The sequence below is a fragment of the Dermacentor variabilis genome, unplaced genomic scaffold (genome assembly GCF_050947875.1).
Source record: "Dermacentor variabilis isolate Ectoservices unplaced genomic scaffold, ASM5094787v1 scaffold_13, whole genome shotgun sequence".
In the NCBI taxonomy this organism is placed as follows: Eukaryota; Metazoa; Arthropoda; class Arachnida; order Ixodida; family Ixodidae; genus Dermacentor; species Dermacentor variabilis.
In genome coordinates this window covers 8,591,672-8,610,719 of record NW_027460291.1, presented here as the reverse complement: position 1 = coordinate 8,610,719, position 19,048 = coordinate 8,591,672, and the positions used below count along the sequence as shown (strand labels likewise).

The 19,048-nt window shown below is 47.3% G+C and overlaps 1 pseudogene; it reads right to left on the bottom strand.

The window, feature by feature from the left end:
* The window catches only part of LOC142566794 (uncharacterized), a 127,909-nt pseudogene extending 112,669 nt beyond the window's left edge, over positions 1–15,240 (bottom strand).
* Positions 15,241–19,048: the final 3,808 nt, after the last annotated feature.

Sequence of the window (19,048 nt, the reverse complement as noted above, 5' to 3'; positions counted from 1 at the left end):
TTAATTATACAATGTTAGCTGAAAGTATGATAAATGCAGTAATAGAACATGACATATAAAAGTAACATTAAACAAGAAAACGGAAATACCAAGAGCAGTGCGTACAAATGTTTTCTATTATACATTGTTAGCTAGTGCTTGTCGAAAATTATAATTGGTATTAAAAGAAACAATGTCAGAAGGAAGTTAATTCCAGTCTTTCGACGTACGTGGCAAACATGAATGCAAAAAGTGTGTCCTGTTACATGCACCAATTCTAACTTTACAATGATGATCAGTACGGTGAGATAAGGAATATGGTAGCGACATGAATTCTGGATGTAGTGTAGGGTGGTGATACAGCTTATGAAAAAATGAAAGACGGGAAATTTTTCGACGCACCGACTCAGATTCGATTTCATTGAAGAAACGCTCGAACCACGGTAGTAATTCCTAAGAGTAAAACGAGTGGCGTTATTTTGGATTAGTTCAAGAGAATGTGTTAGGTTTTCGGGGAAAGGGTCCCATATAGCTGCAGCGTATTCTAATTTTGGCCGTAACAGGGTTTTATAGAGTAGTAATCTTAAAGGAGAGGGAGCAGGGGAAAAGTTACGGCATAGGTATCCCAGCAAGCGGTTGGCTTGATTATTTACATATTCGACGTGATGATTCCATGGTTATTTAGATGGTATATGCAGGCATAAGTTCTTATATAAGTTAGTCGATTCTAAAGCAACGTTATTCAAGTAGTACACCGGTAGATTATTGTTAGATCGGGATACGCTCAGAAATTTGCACTTGTTAATGTTGAGTTCCATTCGCCCCAATCGGCACCATTTGCTGACGTTATTATGATCGGCCTGAAGCAGGGTGGTGATGTCGTGTTCACTAGTTATTTCTCTGAGGATTACACAGTCGTCTGCAAATAAATGTAAGTCGGAGGTTATTGCTGAAGGTAAGTCATAAATCTAGATACGGAATAATAGAGGTCCCAGGAGGGAGCCTTGTGGCACACCAGACTGAACGTCGCTTTGAGGCGAGTCATGACCATTAGCTGTACGAACTGAGAATGGTTAGAGAGAAATGACTCAATCCATTTGAGAACATTATGATCGAGGTTTAATTTGCTTAGTTTATAAAGTAAAAGTTTATGACACACTCTGTCAAAGGCTTTCCAAAAATCTAAAAAGATGCAATCGGCAAGAGAAGAACAGTCAAGTATTTGGCGTAGTTTGTGAGTAAATGCTAATAATTGTGATTCGCATGAGAATGTTTTTCGAAAACTATATTGTGATTGCGAAAAAAATGAGTTAGATTCAAGGAAATCCGCAATTTTAGTAAAAATATTATGTTCTAGTAGTTTGCAGCAGGTATTGGTTAATGATATCGGGCGATAATTTGTAGGTGATGTTTTGCCGCCAGATGCAAAGCAATTATTTTTCCTGTTTTCCATTCTGATGGCGCAGTAGATGTGTTGAGTGATTGTTAAAACATTTTGGTTAGTATAATGGAACTATAAGAGCAGGTGTTTTTCAGAAATTTAGCACTAATGTTAGCAAAGCCGGGTGACGAATGTATCTTCAATGAATCTATTAGTCGAATAACTCCGGTAACTTCAACAGTCCCTGGAGGCGTAGTTAAGAAGTTATAGTCATTCAAAACAGGTATTTAATTTCAAATTTGCACGAGAAATTTTTAACAAAGTTATTATTCAGAAGAGTTGCGCATAGGTTTTTCGGAACAGGGTTACCAGAGCAATTTTTAAGAGGGATAGAATCATCGGAAGGTGGATGTATGATGCGCCAAAATTTTTTGCGCTAGTTATCAGCTTAGATGGTAATGTGGTGGATAAGAATTTTTCTTTAGCGCATTTGAGTGTGGCTACATAGGTGTTTGATGCTAATGTGTAGGCTTTCCGATGTGAGTCAGGGCGTGATTGCTTCGCGGAACGATACAGTCGTCTTTTTTTCTTGGATAGTCGCTTTAAATGATTATTGTAGCAAGGCGCGCGCTAGTTGCATGTTATAGTACGGGTTGGGATGTGTTTATTGATTAAGCGATTTACCTCTGCCGAAAACATATTCCAGTTTGAATGCACACTACGATTTTCTAAATCCCTTAAGAATATGGTAAGAAATTGGCTGAGTTCATTATATATTGCAACAAAGTTAGCTCTCTTACAGCCTGTAATTTTTTTTACTCTTCGGAAGAATAAGTGGTTACAGATACCGGGTAAGTAAGGATGAAATCGAGAATTTTTGCGGAAGTGGATGGTAATCTCGTGGCTTGCGTGACTAATTGAGTTAATGAAAATGTGGTACAAATACCCAAGAAATATTTTGAATCTGAAGAAGAAGACAATAAGTTAGGTATATCGCTGTTCCGAACAATATTAGGAAAATTAGTCACCAAATAAAAAAAGAGGTGCAGAAGGAAAGTTTGTCGTAATGGTACTAATTACATCATGCAATTCATTGGTGAATGCGGGTGACGAGGGCGGTGGAAGATAGCTAACGCCTAAAAGTACCTTTTGGTGGTTCAGACTTGCTGTAGGCCACACTGATTCTAGAATGGTGCTTATGTGAAGGGGTGAAGATGGGATGCGTTTTGAAAGGGCAAGATGTACGCCGTCACCACGGCGCTCTGTTCGGTCACAGCGGAATATCGTGAGTCGTTCGCTATCATTTCTATCTATCAAACAGTTCTATCCATCTTTATTATATCTATACTATATCTATATCTATCTATATCTATATCTATCTATATCTATAATATATCTAACAGTTTCTATCTATCAAACAGTTCTGAGTCTTGAATGTCATTCGAGAGCCAAGTTTCAGTTAAAGCTATGATTGCTTTTATTGTGAATCATTTCCAACTACAGCGATGAGAAATAGACCACCTTTCCCTTCGCACAGTGCAAGCGGGAAGTGGCGACACGGCGCGGTGCCTCTGCCGCTTTGACGCGAAAGCTGCCGGCACGTACAAGTACGTCGCACTCGATCGCCTCGGTGCTTCGCTGAATGAAATGTGGCTGTGTAGACAGCTGTACTTGTGCGCACTGTTATGCTGACACACAGCTTTTCAGATGCAGTGGTTGCTTTTTATTATATGCCAAACGATCAAGCGACGGCCATCTGACACAGCAGCCTGGCATGGCCAAAATGAGTGCGCCCGTGAAAACCATTTTGATCTTAATCTGAAAATTTGACTCGATCGAGCACGCACTTCTACGACGTAGGGGTACAACAGATGGCATTGTTTTGATATTTTTCTGACGTTATCGCTCAAGAAACTTACGTGCATGGCCTTGTTTAATTCGCGCGTTTGCTAGCGCTCTCCTATTGCGCAACGCCGCTGATGTGTAGACATCTCAGCGGGCGCCAAATGCGCGAGGTGTCTCCGACACTCCTTTGGCGCATGGCTCGAACGACTACCGCGATAATCATACCTTCGCGGTATTGTGCGAGCGCCGTACATCCCTTAGCCTCATAATCAGCCTATTCCAACCAAAGAGTTTTATTGATGTTATTCAGTGCTCATGCAGTCTTTAGCTTGCCTTGTGTCTTCGTGTTACTTTTTTTTCCCGATCTTTAGCAATCATGCGACCCATTTATGTGTACTGCAGCACCAAGGCATTTCCAGGCCATCTCCGTAACACCCATCTCGAATCAGCCTAAGCAAGAAAATGATTTTTTGAGTTTGAAAATATTCATACGACATGCACCTTACAAATAGCAAACATTGTCATAAAGACTGGCCATCGTCTTCATGATCGAATAAAAGAACTACACAATCAAGTGTGTGCATGGAGGCAGATTGTCAGCTCATTGCAGCAAGCGTGTGCCTCCATTAGTAAAGGAATGCACTATTAAGAGCAAACAGAGGGATCTCCTAGTGTGAGGATTTATATTGCCAAAAAGATATCACACTCACGAGGTGTCGGTGTCAGCAGTGTCAATTGCTTTATTAGATAAATATTATAAAGAAGTTTATTGGGGTTCCTAGCGACCCTCGGTTCTACGATGCACTGAGCACAGTCCCCGAGCTCGAGCCTCTGCTGCGCGCTTGATGCTGCCGATGCTGCTGACTGCGCGCACGTTCGTCATCTTCCTTACAATGGCCCCGCGGAAATAAAGGAGCCATCCTGGCGACTTAGTTTTCTGGAAGGACGGTAGAATTGTGATACGGCTTGAGACGCTGAACGTGAACGACTTCGCGGTTACGACGTCGCATGTCGGACGGCGGCGTCAGCGACTCAACCAGGTAATTAACAGGTGATGTTCTCTCGAGAACGCGGTATGGACCGTCGTACTTCGGAAGGAGTTTTGAAGCGAGCCCAGGCGTGCGGTGTGGCACTAACAACCAGACGAGAGCGCCCGGGAGAAGAGTGGGAGTCGAGTTCTGGGCATCGTCAACGGCTTTTTGGCGGTTTTGGTCGTCTGAGGTGGATCGGCGGGCAAGCTGGCGACATTCCTCTGCTTGTCTGGCGGCTTCCGAGATCGGCAGGCATTCGGATGGGGCCGGCCGGAAGGGCAGAATGGTGTCGATGGTGTGAGAAGGATGACGGCCGTAAAAAAGGTAAAAGGGTGAGAATCCGGTAGTGGCCTGAGTCGCGGTGTTGTAGGCGTAGGTGACAAACGGAAAAACGGAAGAAACACTTGTAAAAAGCGCTGCTTTTTACAAGTGTTTTGTTATTTTGTTTCAGTGTTTATTCGGAAAATTGAAAATCTCTGCCTGTGTACTGTACTGCCAGGTTGATAAAGGGGGCAGGACCTCTGTCAAGCTTAAGAGCTTTTAGTCCTGTCTCCTTCTCTGTCCAAGAGAAAAATAAAGACAGAATTGAATTGAATTGAATTGGACTGATCCGGTGAGACATACATGGCGAGCATGTCACCAAGAGTTAGATTAAAGCGTTCCGTGGTACCGTTAGTCTGTGGGTGATAAGCAGTGCATTTACGATGAACAATAGCGCATTCAGCAAGCAGTTGTTCGATGACTTCAGATAAGAAGACGCGGCCTCTATCACTTAAAAGTTCACGTGGACCTCCATGACGAAGGAGAAAACGGCGAAGTAGGAAACTGGCGACCTCCTGCGCTGTAGCATTTGGTAGAGCAGCAGTCTCGGAATAACGGGTTAAGTGGTCTACCGCAACGATTATCCACCTCTTGCCGGCAGGAGTCAACGGAAGTGGCCCATAGAGCTGGAGTTCACCGGTGGAGTTGTGCGGTGGCGCTTTCCGGCGTTGGCACTCACGACAAGAGCGGACGAACTTTCGAACGAAATTATACATTCCCCGCCAGTAATAGCGGTGTCGAAATCTTTCGTAGGTCTTGAAGACTCCCGCATGGCCACACTGATGGTCGACGTGGAACGAGGAGCAGAGCTCTGATCGCAAGATTCTCGGAATGACGAGTAACCAGGTACGTCCCTCCGGGGCATAGTTGCGTCGATATAGTAGCTGGTCGCGAATCGCAAAATGAGGCACTTGGCGCCGAAGCGTACGTGACGCTGGAACTTTCGACGTATCCGAGAGAAGGTCGAGCAGAGATCCAGTCCAGGGATCATTACGCTGTGCAGCAGCGATAGTGTCAACGTCTACAAAGGATAATGTGCACTCGCAGGGGGAGTCGTGACTGGCCTTCGGGGGAAGTGGTGATCGCGATAGCGCGTCAGCGTCGGAGTGCTTTCGCCCAGAACGGTACACCACGAGTGCTTTCGCCCAGAACGGATGTCGTATTTTTGGATTTGCAATGCCCAGCGGGCAAGGCGGCCCGATGGATCTTTGAGCGTAGACAGCCAACATAGTGCGTGGGGGTCGGTCATTACGTCAAAAGATCGGTAGTGATCCTAGGTAGTGATCCTAGGTAGTGATCATTATATTAACCAAGTCGTTTTTGAGGTTGAGGGTAGGCGCCCTAGGGCGTTAACGTTTATAGACTGGGATAAGTTTCGGATGATCCGGGAGGAGAGAGGAGAAAGGGGGAAGGAATTCGAAGGGCTGTACCGGCCGTCCCTGGAGCATTGGGTCACCCAGGTGAGGGAGGATGTAAAGGAGGCTACGAAGGAGATCACTACGGATTTGGAGGTGGATATTGTTGATAGCAGGATGGCCCATCTGATTGAAGCCAAGCGGTCTATGCTAGCTAGGTGGAAGGGGCAGAGGCTTTATCGCAGGCTGCGTAAAAAGATTTCCGAGCTGAATAAGCTGATTGAGGAGCACTGTAAGCTTTTGTTTAGGCAACAATGGGATAAGGTATGCAACTGGGTGGACGAGAAGGTGCGCAGCGGGAGGTCGTGGGGCTTGCTTAAGCATTTTCTGAACGACTCCAATACGAGGGTTAGTCAGGGGCACGTCCTTGCTAGAGCTGTACACGAAGCAGTGGGGTCTGCCTCGGAGGAAGAGCTGGTTGGAAAGCTGGCCAACAAATACCTTCCTGTTGCGGATCCGGATGCTTTTCTGACGGAGCAGGCCTACACGGGAGAGAACAACTTTTCCCTAGATGAGGATGAGGTTATGCAAAACCGGTACGCCCGGTTTTGCATAACCTTAAGAGCAAGTCGGCTCCCCGAGCGGACGGGACTTTGAACAAGCTTTTGAAAAATCTGGACGATAGGTCAATCAAGTACCTTACCGTGGAGGTTAACGCTATGTGGAGAGACGGGGTTGTTCCGGAGCAGTGGAAGACAGCTCTCACGGTGCTGATTCCCAGGACTGGCAAAGTCCCGAGCATTGATAACTTAAGGCCTATTTCGCTCACTTCGTGTGTGGGCAAGGTAGCCGAGCATGCGCTGCTTAATTGGCTTACAAGGTACCTTGAGGAGAATCAGGTCTACCCCCACACTATGATTGGTTTTAGGGCCGGGCTGTCGACTCAAGACGCAATGAAGCTCATGGCATGAAGCTCAGGTCATTGATGGAGATGGAAGGGGCGTTAAGGCCATCCTAGGGCTGGACCTGGAGAAGGCTTTTGACAACGTTCGGCACTGTTATATTCTTAAGTCCATTTCGGATCTTGGCCTCGGCGCGCGCTTTCATGACTATGTCAGGTCCTTCCTGTCAGGCAGGAAGGCTACCTTGAGGGTTGCGGAGCTGGAGTAAAACATGCTAAATCTTGGAGACAGGGGCACTCCTCAAGGGGCCGTCATCTCGCCCACATTGTTCAATCTGGCCATGGTCGGATTGACCAAGAGGCTCTTGGAGATTGAGGGGATTAGGCACACGATGTATGCAGATAACGTGACCATATGGTGTCCCGGTGGTAGTGAGGGCTATACCGAAAGTGTTCTACAGGAGGCAGTAGATGTCATTGAGAATTATTTGGACCCGACGGGGTTAAGGTGCTCCCCCTCCAAGTCGGAGCTGTTGCTGTACAGTGCCACTAGAAGGGGACGCAAGCCAAGGGGATGGATCCCCGTGGACCAGCTGAGCATTCAGCTTCGTACAAGAAATGGCGATCGCATACCTAGGGTTGATGAGATCAGGGCTCTAGGGATGATTATTGAGTCGAACGGCGCCAACACGCTGATGATCCAGAAGATCATTGCCAAGACAGAAAATGCGGTACGCCTAGTGAAGAGGGTGGCGAACAGGCAGACGAGGTTCAAGGAGGATAGTCTCATTAGACTTATGCATGCATTTGTATTGCGTCACTTTACTATTGTGGCGGCCATGCTCAAGTGGAAACCATCGGAGAAGGAGAAGCTTGACACGCAGATTAGGAAGATCACGAAGAAAGTGTTGGGAGTGCCAATGTGCACCTGCACCGACCGACTTCTCCAGCTGGGAATTCATAATACCTTGGATGAGATAGCTGAGGCTCAGGAGAGGACGCAGATGGTGCGTCTCTCTACGACTAGCACGGATCGGCAGATTCTGAGAGAGTTAGGTGTTCCTCAGGAGTAGATTTCGAAGCTTCATGTCGATATTCCCGTGAAGGTCCGTAATCGGTATCAGGTCAAGCCTGTTCCCAGGAACATGCATCCGGAGCGAAATGTTGGTAGAAGAAAGGCCAGGGGAGCTTGCATACTGAGCCTCATTCAGGATGAGAATGAGAAGGTTGGCTTCGTCGATGCTTCTTTTAACGAGGAGAGAAAGATGTTTACCATAGCTGTCGTGGACAATAAAGGCAGTCTCGTTAACGCTGCTACCGTTCGGACTGATAAGCCAGAGGTCGCGGAGCAAGCAGCTATTGCACTCGCCTTGGTTGACAGGCGCAGGCCTTTTGCATATAGCGATTCAAAGTCGGCTGTTAGGGCCTTTGAGAAGGGCTCGGTGTCTAAGGTTGCTTTTAAAATTATGCAGACATGTGAGATCTCTCAACACTACTTATGTTGGTTCCCTGCTCACCTTGAGATGATCGAGGGAGCCCCTCCGAATCTCAATGAGTCCGCCCATGAGGCAGCGCGAGATCTTACCCTCCGCTATGCCCCGCGCAACGGCGTGGCGGTACTTCCCGAGAACAGAGACTCCCCTTCCACATACAATGAAATCACGAAGTATTACCTTCTTAATCGCAGGGTTTACAGTTTGCCGCATCCTAAACTAAACAGGGATCAGGCACTTACATTACGCTTACTACAGACTGGTACTTATCCTTGCCCACGAAGACTGAACATGTTTTATCCAGAGCCGTATACAGAGCCTTATTGCCAAGATTGTGGTGCTCTAGCCATGCTCGAAGACATGTTCTGGGCTGTCCAGCAGGCTCACGACGTGGCCGTGAGGCTTGGCCTTCCGATCCCCGACGTAGGAGTGGCCCTCTTAGTGATTAATTATCACTACTTGCAGGATCAAATAAAGTTTTCCTTCCTTCCTTCCTTGCCAAGCGCCCACACAATGGCCAAACACTCCTTTTCTGTAACGCTGCAATTGGTCTCTGCCTTGGTTAACGTGCGGCTCGCGTATGCGACGACGTATTCTGGGTGGCCAGGTTTACGTTGTGCCAACACAGCGCCAAGGGCTACACCGCTTGCATCGGTATGGATTTCGGTTGGCGCTTGTGGGTCAAAATGGCGAAGAATGGGTGGCGTCGTGAGAAGACGGCGCAAGGCTGCGAAGGCGTCGTCACACTCTGGAGACCATCATGAGAGATCTCTAGTGCCACCAAGCAGCTGCGTGAGAGGCGATATAATTGACGCAAAGTTTCGAACGAATCGCCGGAAGTAAGAGCAGAGGCCGATAAAACTGCGTAGCTTTTTCATAGTAGTAGGTTTCGGGAACGCTGTAACAGCACGTAGCTTCTCGGGATCCGGGCGAATGCCCTCCTTTGACACGACATGGCCTAAAATTGTTAGCTGACGCAAAGCAAATCGACACTTCTTCAAGTTAAGTTGCAACCCGGCGTTGGTCAAGCAAGTGAGTACGTGCTGGAGGCGGAGCAAGTGTGTTGGGAATTCAGGGGCGAACACCACAATGTCGTCAAGATAGCAAAGACATATTTTTCATTTGAGGCCACGCAGAACATTATCCATCATTCTTTCGAACGTAACAGGTGCGTTGCAAAATCCGAAATGCATGACGGTGAATTCATACAAGCCGTCTGGTGTAACAAAGGCAGTTTTCGGGCGATCGGCCTCTGCCATCGGAACCTGCCAGTAGCCTGACCGCAAATCCAGCGAAGAAAAGAACTCGGCTCCCTGCAAACAGTCCAGAGCATCATAGATGCGTGGTAATGGGTTGACGTCCTTCAGCGTTATCTTGTTCAACCGTCGAAAGCCAACATAGAAGCGGATGGAACCGTCTTTCTTTGTGACGAGGGCCACGGGTGAGGCCCATAGTGTCTGGGAAGGTTGAATGATGCCTCGACGGAGGATGTCATCGACCTGGTCTGCAATGACGCGACGTTCCGTTGCGGACACGTCTATGGTCTTTGTCGTATGGGTGTGTGAGTGCCAGTGTCGATGTAATGCGTGACTGTCGATGCACGGTCAAGAGAGGTTTGCGCAAGTTCGAAAGAAAGGAGGAAGTGCTGAAGGATTGCGACAAGTTGAGATCGCTGCGAAGGCGTCAGATGTTCGGCGATGAATGGGCTGAACACACCAGACGATCTTGAGTCTGGTATGGAGAGGGCACTCAGTTCATGGGCTGCAGTTGAACACACTTTGTCGAGGACGGAGACAATTCGTGTTGAATCCACCGACTCGACGTAACCAAGGCATTCGCGGCGGAGCAGTGATAGCGGCGATGAAAGATGATTGCAAATGAGCATCGTGCTCACACCGGCGGCAAGGTCAAGAGCTGCAAAGGGCCAAGGAAGCGCTTTTCGGGTAAAAAAGTCATGAGAGGGTATGAAGAAGACCATCCCGTCGAATATGGCCCTACAGAAACTGGTACGAATGCTGAAGAGCACGGGCGGATACAGGTGTCTTTCTTCAGGACAATTTTAGCGCCAGGATGAGCATCGACCGAGGTAAGGTCACCAAGATGGAAAATGTCAATCTCAGCCCGAGCGCAATGGATGGTGGCATTGTGGCGTGAGAAAAAATCCCATCCTAGAATAACGGCGTGGGAGCAAGATGAAAGAACTATAAATTCAATCGTGTACAAAACGTCCTGTATGATCACACGGGCTGTACAAGCAGCGGTAGGGCGAATGGGCTGAGCCCTCGCTGTTCGCAGCGACAATCCAGACAGAGACGTCGATCACTTTACGAAGCGAACGGCAAAACCTGGCATCCCTAACTGAAATAGCGGCACCGTTATCGACTAAGGTGACTGTAGCGACATCTTCGACAAACACACCACTGACATTTGCAGGTAAGGGAGGAGGACTTCGGGATGTCGACACTTGCGCAGTTCTTGCCTCAGGAACTGCGTCGTCTAGTTTCCCTCTTCGGTAGAGACGGGTCGTCGACGCATAGGGGAAAGCGATCGACAACGTGGGAAAGGTGACCGGAGGCGTTCGAAGCGAGAACGGCGATCAGTCTGGGAGCGAGCTCGTGATGGGTGAAAGGGTTCGTAAGGCGCGTTTGCATCAGGCGGCACATAGGGCGCTCGGCGATCGTCATCGAACGCTTGCGATCGGCAACGGCACAACCTTATGACATGACCGGGATACCTACATGCGAAGCATATAGGGCGATTGTCCGGCGTACGCCACGGGTTAACGACGGCAGTGGTGGTCCAGGGGACGGGAGGGGGAGGGCGGTCACAGCCTGATGGAAGCGACGCACGGACACACTGCGAGGGGCCATTGCAGCAACCGTTGCATAAGTGACTGGTACAGTCACGACATCCTGATGGTGAACAGCCGGCAGTGCTTCCTCGACCTCTTCATGGATCACGTTACGGATATGAGACGGCAAAGTGCTGGCAGACTCCTGAGTGACGGACACCAGAGGTCGCTATCGTGCGACTTCTTCGTGGACGAAATCCTTGATTTGCGTTATCAGGGAGGCTTGTTCTGGGCCGGTGGTAAGGTTGCAGAGTGATACCGCATTTGGTGTGGGATGTCGCCTTGTCAGGGCTCGCTGTTTACGCAATTCATCATACCTCTGGTACAAGCTGATGACGTCGCCAACAGTGCGCGGGTCCTTGGCCAGAAGCATTTGCAACGCGTCATCGTCAATTCCTTTCATGACGTGGTTGATCTTTTTCGCTTCCGTCATGGCAGCGTTCACGCGCCTGCACAAGTCGAGAACGTCTTCTATATAGCTGGTGAATGTCTCACCCGTGTCCTGTGCCCGTGTGCGCAAACTCTGCTCGGCTCGGAGTTTCCTGACGGCGGGTCGGTCAAATACTTCTGTAATCGACGTCTTGAGCGCCGACCACGTTCCGATATGCCTTTCATGATTTCTGAACCAGAGACTGGCCACGCCGCGAGGTAGCATGATACGTGAGCCAGCTTGTCCGAGTCATTCCATTTGTTGTGAACGCTCACCCGTTCGTAGGACGACAGCCACTCTTCAACGTCGTTGTCGTCGGTTCCGCTGAAGATGGGAGGCTCCCGCTGGCGAGCGGTGCCAGCGCAAGGGACGGGTGGCGATGGAAGAGTCTGCTGGTCGGCGTCCGGCATGGCACAGGGTAGCGTCCGAGAACGGAGTTCTAGGATGGTAGAGTGGAACGTTACCCCGCACGGCTCCACCACTGATAAAGGAGGTTTATTGGGGTTTGTAGCGACCGCCGGTTCTGCGATGCACCGAGCACAGTCCCCGAGCTCGAGCTTCTGCTGCGCGCTTGGTGGTCCGGATGCTGCTGACTGCGCACACGTTCGCCATCTTTCTTACAATATGATTTCTTAGCCATCAGCGTGATAGTTTGCTTGTGGGGATCTAGTATATTTTACCAAATAAATTTATATTAGTGCAGCGCCTCATCACCTTTGCCTGTTCACCTCAGTGTTTTCCATACTGTACAGTGACCTATGCCTTATCACAAGGCATGCCTATACGTACATCGTGGTAGAAAGAATACTCAGCAGTGTTACTAACAAGTTAAGGTCTTTGTAATATGCAGCTGCTTTGCATACTGCACAAGCAAAAAATTCAACATTAGAGCAGCATACTCTTCTCAGCTTTCTTTTCCTTGCAGCTACTAACAAACATGGAAGCAACAGACCAGGCAACTTTTGGACCACGGCTAAAGTTTAACAACTGTCTATAAAGTAATTGCACAGATTTTGCCCAGCGTTAGAGAAATCAAGAATGATCAATTAAACATTACTGCTCAAATTGTTTGCATTGCTGTTCAGAGTCCTACTCTCCTGGTGCTATTGCTGATCTACTGCTAAATTCGCACACTCTTCAAGCTGCTCAGCTACCAGTTAACTGAAGAATTGCCTATTCAACTGTCTTCTAGGTGTAGATTTCAATCGCTATGCAATGCCTGAAAACCAAAACAAATGTTCAAATCAGGCCCAGCAGTGTCGAAGCGTTCATTATGGAAAATCAGTTTTAATTTAGTTTTCAGCTTTATCCATGGAGGAAGAAAAATTATGCACATCCCCCACACTCTGGGAATCAATGTAAGCGAAGCGTTCCGAGCAGTTTACTTTGATCGAAGTTAATTAGAGGTGATGCTGACGGCGAATCTTTAATTCCTTCAAAATTGAGTACATGAGGCTGGCGAGTTGATGTTAGACGTTGCGTTTCCTGTACCAGTGCTGTTTGTATGTGTAGTAGACAAAACACACAATGGAAGGTGTTTACATGAGATGGTGTTTTGCACCATACTTCTTAACCTCTGAGAGGATTGAATACATTCGTTGCCTTACATAGCACATCACATCATAGCAGAAGTAATAAAATTGATGTGAAGTGTGGGGCTGTGCATGCCAAAACCGCAAGCAAATTATGAGGCGCACGGTAGTGTGGGACTCTGGAATAACTTTTACACCATGGTGTTCTTTAACGTCTCCTGAAATTTAAGGGCACGTGCAGTTTTTATTTTGCCCTCGCCGAAATCCACCTACCGCAGTCGGGATCAAACCCATGACCTCAAGCAATGCCGTAGCCACAGAGCTACCACGACGGGAGCTGAAGTGTTGACGTGTGACCACTTCCGCAGGGTCGCCTTGACCCTATGGCTCGCTTCAATGGGGCTGCGCTACTGCACAACCTGCGTAAGCTGCCCATTTGACAAATTTGCATGGTGTTTATTTTTCAGAAATACCAGAAACATACAGTAGTGTACCTTGAACATAATTTACTCTCTTTGCCTGCAACCACTGCCTACAATAGTAGCATTTCCTTGCCTTCTCACGTCACCTTTTCCCTATCGCCCATCCCCTTGTAGGGCAAGTGCGAGTGAAGAGTGGCAAGGCTATTATTCACTCTTTTCGTGACTGCATCAATTCTACCCATTCTGTACGCTCTTTCCCCCCTCCTCTCCACAGTTCTATCTAGCTTTCCTCGGGCCTTGCATGTAACTAGAAAGCTAAGCGCTGTACTGTCCGCAATGGTTTTGCAGGGGGGGGAGCGGGGGCGCAGATACTCACACCTCTCAAGAGGTTAATGTTGCGACACCCAGGAAGCTCCAAACGGCAATGTGCACATTCAATTTGGTACGGTGCAAACAAGTTTCTCGCATCTCGTTTCTTCTCTGCCAAACTTCTTCCATGTATATACACGCTCTGAACCAGCCCCCCGATGCGGTATGCCAGACAACACCAGCTACAGCAGCAGCAGCCGTGGGAAAGTCGAAGGAAGGGACAAAGCAAGCTTCATTTCAAAATTATGCAGATCCCACGCACTGTCGAAATTTATGTAAGTGAAGGTTTCTGTGCTGTTTGCTTTGACTGTGGATAATTAGCAGTGATGTTAATGGCGAAATCTTAATTTCTTCAACGTTTAGTATAACCCGGGAACAGCGAGTTGGTGTTAAACGTTACCTTGCAAGCACCACTGCTGTTTGTTTGGTACACAGAACATACTGGGAGAGATGTTTGCTTGAGGCGTTGTTGTAAGCCATATTTCATCATCTCGGAAATGATTATGGTGATGTACGTGCCAAAGCCTCAGTCGGATTGAGGCATGCCATATTGGCAAACTCCTGGTTAATTTTGGCGCTGTGATACTCTTTCGCGTGTCCTAAATTTCAGTCAAATGGAACTGCCACGGTTGGGATCACATCCACGACCTCGAGCAATGCCATAGCCACAAAGCTACCGCGGCGGCGACTGAAGTGTTCATTTGGCAGTCAACTTCTTTTATAGTGTTGCCCGGAGCCCGAGTTGGGCTTTAATTAATGCGGCCTTGCTTCTGCAAGCCTTGCGTAATTTGTCCGCTTGACATATATGCGTGGTGATTTTCTTTCAGAAGTAGTAGGAAGGAACTGTGGCGTATATTAAACTTAAGCTTATCCAGTTTTCCCGCAACCGCTGTCGCATAGTAAAAGGCTTACCTTGCCTTCTCGCGTCACTTTCCGTCCATCTTCCTTGTATGGGAACTGCTTCTTTTCCTCTGTAATAAACTTGAATTGGATTATGGGGCTGTACGTGCCAAAACCACAATCGGATTATGAGGCACGCCGTAGTGGCGAACTCCCGAATAATTTTGAGACCGTGATATTCTTTATTGTCTCCTAAATTTTAGTGAACTGGGATTGCCACGGCCTGGATAACACCCACGACCTCGAAGAATGCCATAGCCACAAACCTACCGCGGCAGGCGCAGAAGTGTTTCACAGTCAACTGCTTTCATAGTGTCGCCTAGAGCTTGAGTTGTGATTTAATGAATGCGGCTTTCTTGTGTACGCCTTAGATAATTTGTCCGCTTGACATATATGCATGACATATAAGGCTTACCTTGCCTTCTCGCATCACCTTCCCCCCACCTCCCTTGTTTGGGAACAGCCACAGCAGGAGCAGCAGCGGGAAAGCCAAAGGAAGAGGCAAAGAATGATTCGCTTTAAAAGATAAAATTCCGATGCAAGTCTCAGCTAATCCTTGGAGCAGCAGCCTCAACATTAACAGCAGCTCTTCCTCTCTACCTGCCTTTTCTCATCTCAGAGCTAACGGCTGATGCCCCACACATTGCACTGCACCAAGATGTAATAGAGTGTGGCTGGCTCGCTTAGCTGCCGCTTCTATTTGCTATATAAACACAAACAGGGAAAGCTAAAATGTCATGGGGCTTCCACCACACACTTCCTTAAGCATACAGAAACTTTGGGGCATCTCCTAGTTTCATTCCTCCATTGTCCCAACATAGTGCATATATGTATGCATACATTTTGGAAACAGCGAATTTTACAAGCTTTTTTGTCATAACGCCGCTGTCAAGCTCTAGACAGCAGTAGTGTTTAAAACGGCACGTGAATAAAAACTGCTGAAAAATCAAGCACATCACATTTGTCATTTGCATCATTTATTCTCACACAAAGGTATTCCTTTTAATAGGCACCAGATATAATGTAAGAAAGAGCATTGGTAGAAACATCAATTCATGCACTCCGCAGCCACTATCAGGGTGATGATGATGTTTGATGTTTAATGCCACAAGGGCCAGGTGTGGCCGAAGAGCGCCATGCTAATGTTTATGAGTTCGCAGTGGACAGATGGGTTTTATGATCTTAATCCGTCGTAGCTGTAAAGGGGCCTAAAAGAGTTGATGCAAATTCCATAAAATGTACGAGTAATAAAATTATGGGAATGACTATTGACGTGTACTATAAACATTACAAGGCATTGAGAAAGAGTGATGCAATATATAAGATACGTGAGATGCTAAAAATGTCTGGAGCACTTCTGCCTCATCAGAGCCCTTGAAAGTCAAGGACCTAGAGGCATGTGCTATAAAAGAACACTATCGTAGATGTATCCTCTGGAAAGAGGATGCACTACGTAGTAATTGGGCTTGTTATGTGTAGCACAATATCTTTCAAGTAAGCGAGGATTGCTTTGGTCTTAAACATCGGTTCTACACCAAGAAACATGGCCGCATGCAGAGGGACGTGATGGCTGTATGCAAAAGTAAAATGTTTCCTCCTGTCTTTTTCGGCTTCCCGGCACTCCAGGAAGACGTGGAGGACCGACAGCCTGTCACCGCATCTACCACAGGTTGGAGGCTCGTTACCGGTCAGGAAAAAGTTATGAGTGCCGAACGTGTGTCCTATTCTTAGTCTAGTGAACAGGACGTCTGTTCTTCGTGTTTTCGTTGCTGAGTGCCAGAAACCTAACTTAGGCTTAATTACGTGAAGCTTATTACTCGTTTCTGCATCCCACAAGCGTTGCCAGTGGCTTCGCAGTTTGTTTCTGAGGAAAGGCTTCATGTCTGTGGCAGGGACTGCAGCAGAACGAGTACCCTGCGATGCCATTGATTTGGCCATCTCGTCAGCAAGCACATTTCCCTCGATTCCTCTATGGCCAGGAACCCAGCATATTACTACATGTCTATGTGATGAGTAGATGTTATATAACTGTGTGTAGAGTTCATTAAAGACAGGATTTGTATGCTTTTGGAAAGAAATGAGTGCTTTTACAAGACTTAACGAGTCTGTAAATATTATTGCTCTGTCAAGTTTCAGTGTCTTTATATGTTTTACTGCAGACAGTACTGCAATGACTTCTGCAGTGAAGATACTTGTTAGGGGGTTCAAAACGTCAGATTCAGAAAGAGAGGGACCAACAGCAGCGTAAGATACGCCAGCATGGGAATTCGACGCGTCTGTGTAAAATTCGTAGCAGGAGTACTTCGATTGAAGCTCTCGGAAATGCATAGCAATTTCAAGCTCAGGAGCGTCCTTCGAGACCTCTACAAAAGATGTGTCACATTCTATCTCCTGCCACTCCCAGGGCGGTAATAGATTAGCAGGAGCCATTAGGCGATGTTCGAGTATCGGGACATCCATTTCTTCACTAAGTTCTCTTACACGCAGTGACAAAGGAAGCCTCATGGAGGGTCTGTTACGGAAAAGTGTTTCACACGTCAAATCGTTGACTCTCCTAAAACACGGATGTTCCTTATTAGAGCGCACTTTAAGAAAGTAGGTGAAGCTGATGTATGTTCTCTGAAAATGGAGTGACCACTCATCTGACTCTACGTATAGGCTTTCGACAGGGCTTGTTCTAAAGGCGCCAGTGGCCAGGCGGATACCCAGGTGGTGGACCGGGTCTAACATTTTTAGCGCGCTCGGGGCGGCAGAGTGGTAAACCACGGCACCATAGTACAGTCGTGATCGAACTAGGCTCCTGTGCAGATTCAATAAACATTTTCTGTCGCTACCCCATGTTGTGTGGGATAGGATTTTAAGTAAGTTCATTGTTTTAAGACATTTTGCTTTCAGATATTTTATGTGTGGGACGAATGTAAGCCTGGAGTCAAGTATAACACCTAAGAATTTGTGTTCCTTGTTTACGGGTATTCGTTGCCCATGTATTTCAACAGTGGGATCTGCAGCAAGCCCTTTTTTCCTGGTGAAAAGAACGCAAGAGCTTTTGTTGGGGTTCACTTTGAACCCGTTTTCGTCTGCCCACTTGGAGACTTTGTTCAAGCACTGTTGTACCTGCCTCTCACAGACTGTTAGGCTGCAGGATTTGAAACCTACTTGTATGTCGTCAACGTTGACGGAATAAAAAATAGATGTGGGTAATGTTTTACGAAGGGTGTTCATTTTAACTACAAAGAGCGTGCAGCTCAGTACGCCTCCCTGGGGTACCCCAGTTTCCTGTATGAATGCTCGCGACAGCACATTACCTATTTTCACCTGTAATGTACGGTTTTGCAGGTAGCTTTCTATAATATTTAACATAGTGCCGCGGATGCCCAGCGTCGATGGGTCACGCAGGATACCGTAGCGCCAAGTTGTATCGTACGCCTTCTCCATGTCGAGAAACACGGATAAGAAGGACTGGTTATGTACGAAGGCATCGTGAATGTTTGCTTCCATGCGCACTAGATGGTCGGTTGTAGGTCGTCCTACTCTAAAACCACACTGATATGGATCAAGATACTTATTTAATTCAAGGAAATGTAAAAGTCGACGGTTTATCATTTTTTCAAAAAGTTTGCATATACAGCTTGTGAGGGCAATCGGGCGATAACTTGTTACTAATGTGGGGTCTTTGCCCTGTTTAAGAATCGGAACAACCAACGCTTCTTTCCATGCGGTAGGTAGGTATCCGGCAGCCCACATTGTGTTAAAAAGTGCTAGCAGAGTAATTTGAGTATCACTGCAGAGGTGTTTAATCATGTCGTACATGATCCTGTCTGGTCCAGGCGCGGAGCTCTGACATGCAGTCAGGGAGGCTCTCAACTCGGCGATGTTAAAAGGCGCGTTGAAGGGTTCGTTCTGTCTGCATTTGCGGTCGATACCCTTGTGCTCTTCTACTTGTTTGTGTTTTAGAAACGCCTTGGAGTAATGGTTAGAGCTGGAAACGTGTTGGAAGTGTTCGCCAAGGGCGTCAGCTTGGTCTTCCAAGCGCTTTGCTTCACCGTTTACTAGGGGCAACGGATGAATTTCTCGCCCCTTAAGCCTTCTCAGCCCATCCCATACTTTATATTCTTGAGTATATGAATTTATGCCAGAGAGAAACCTCTGCCAGCTTGTCCTCTTTGCCAGTCGTCGTGTCCTTCTTCCCTGCGATTTAATCTGTTCAAATTCTATAAGATTTTCCGCTGTAGGACATT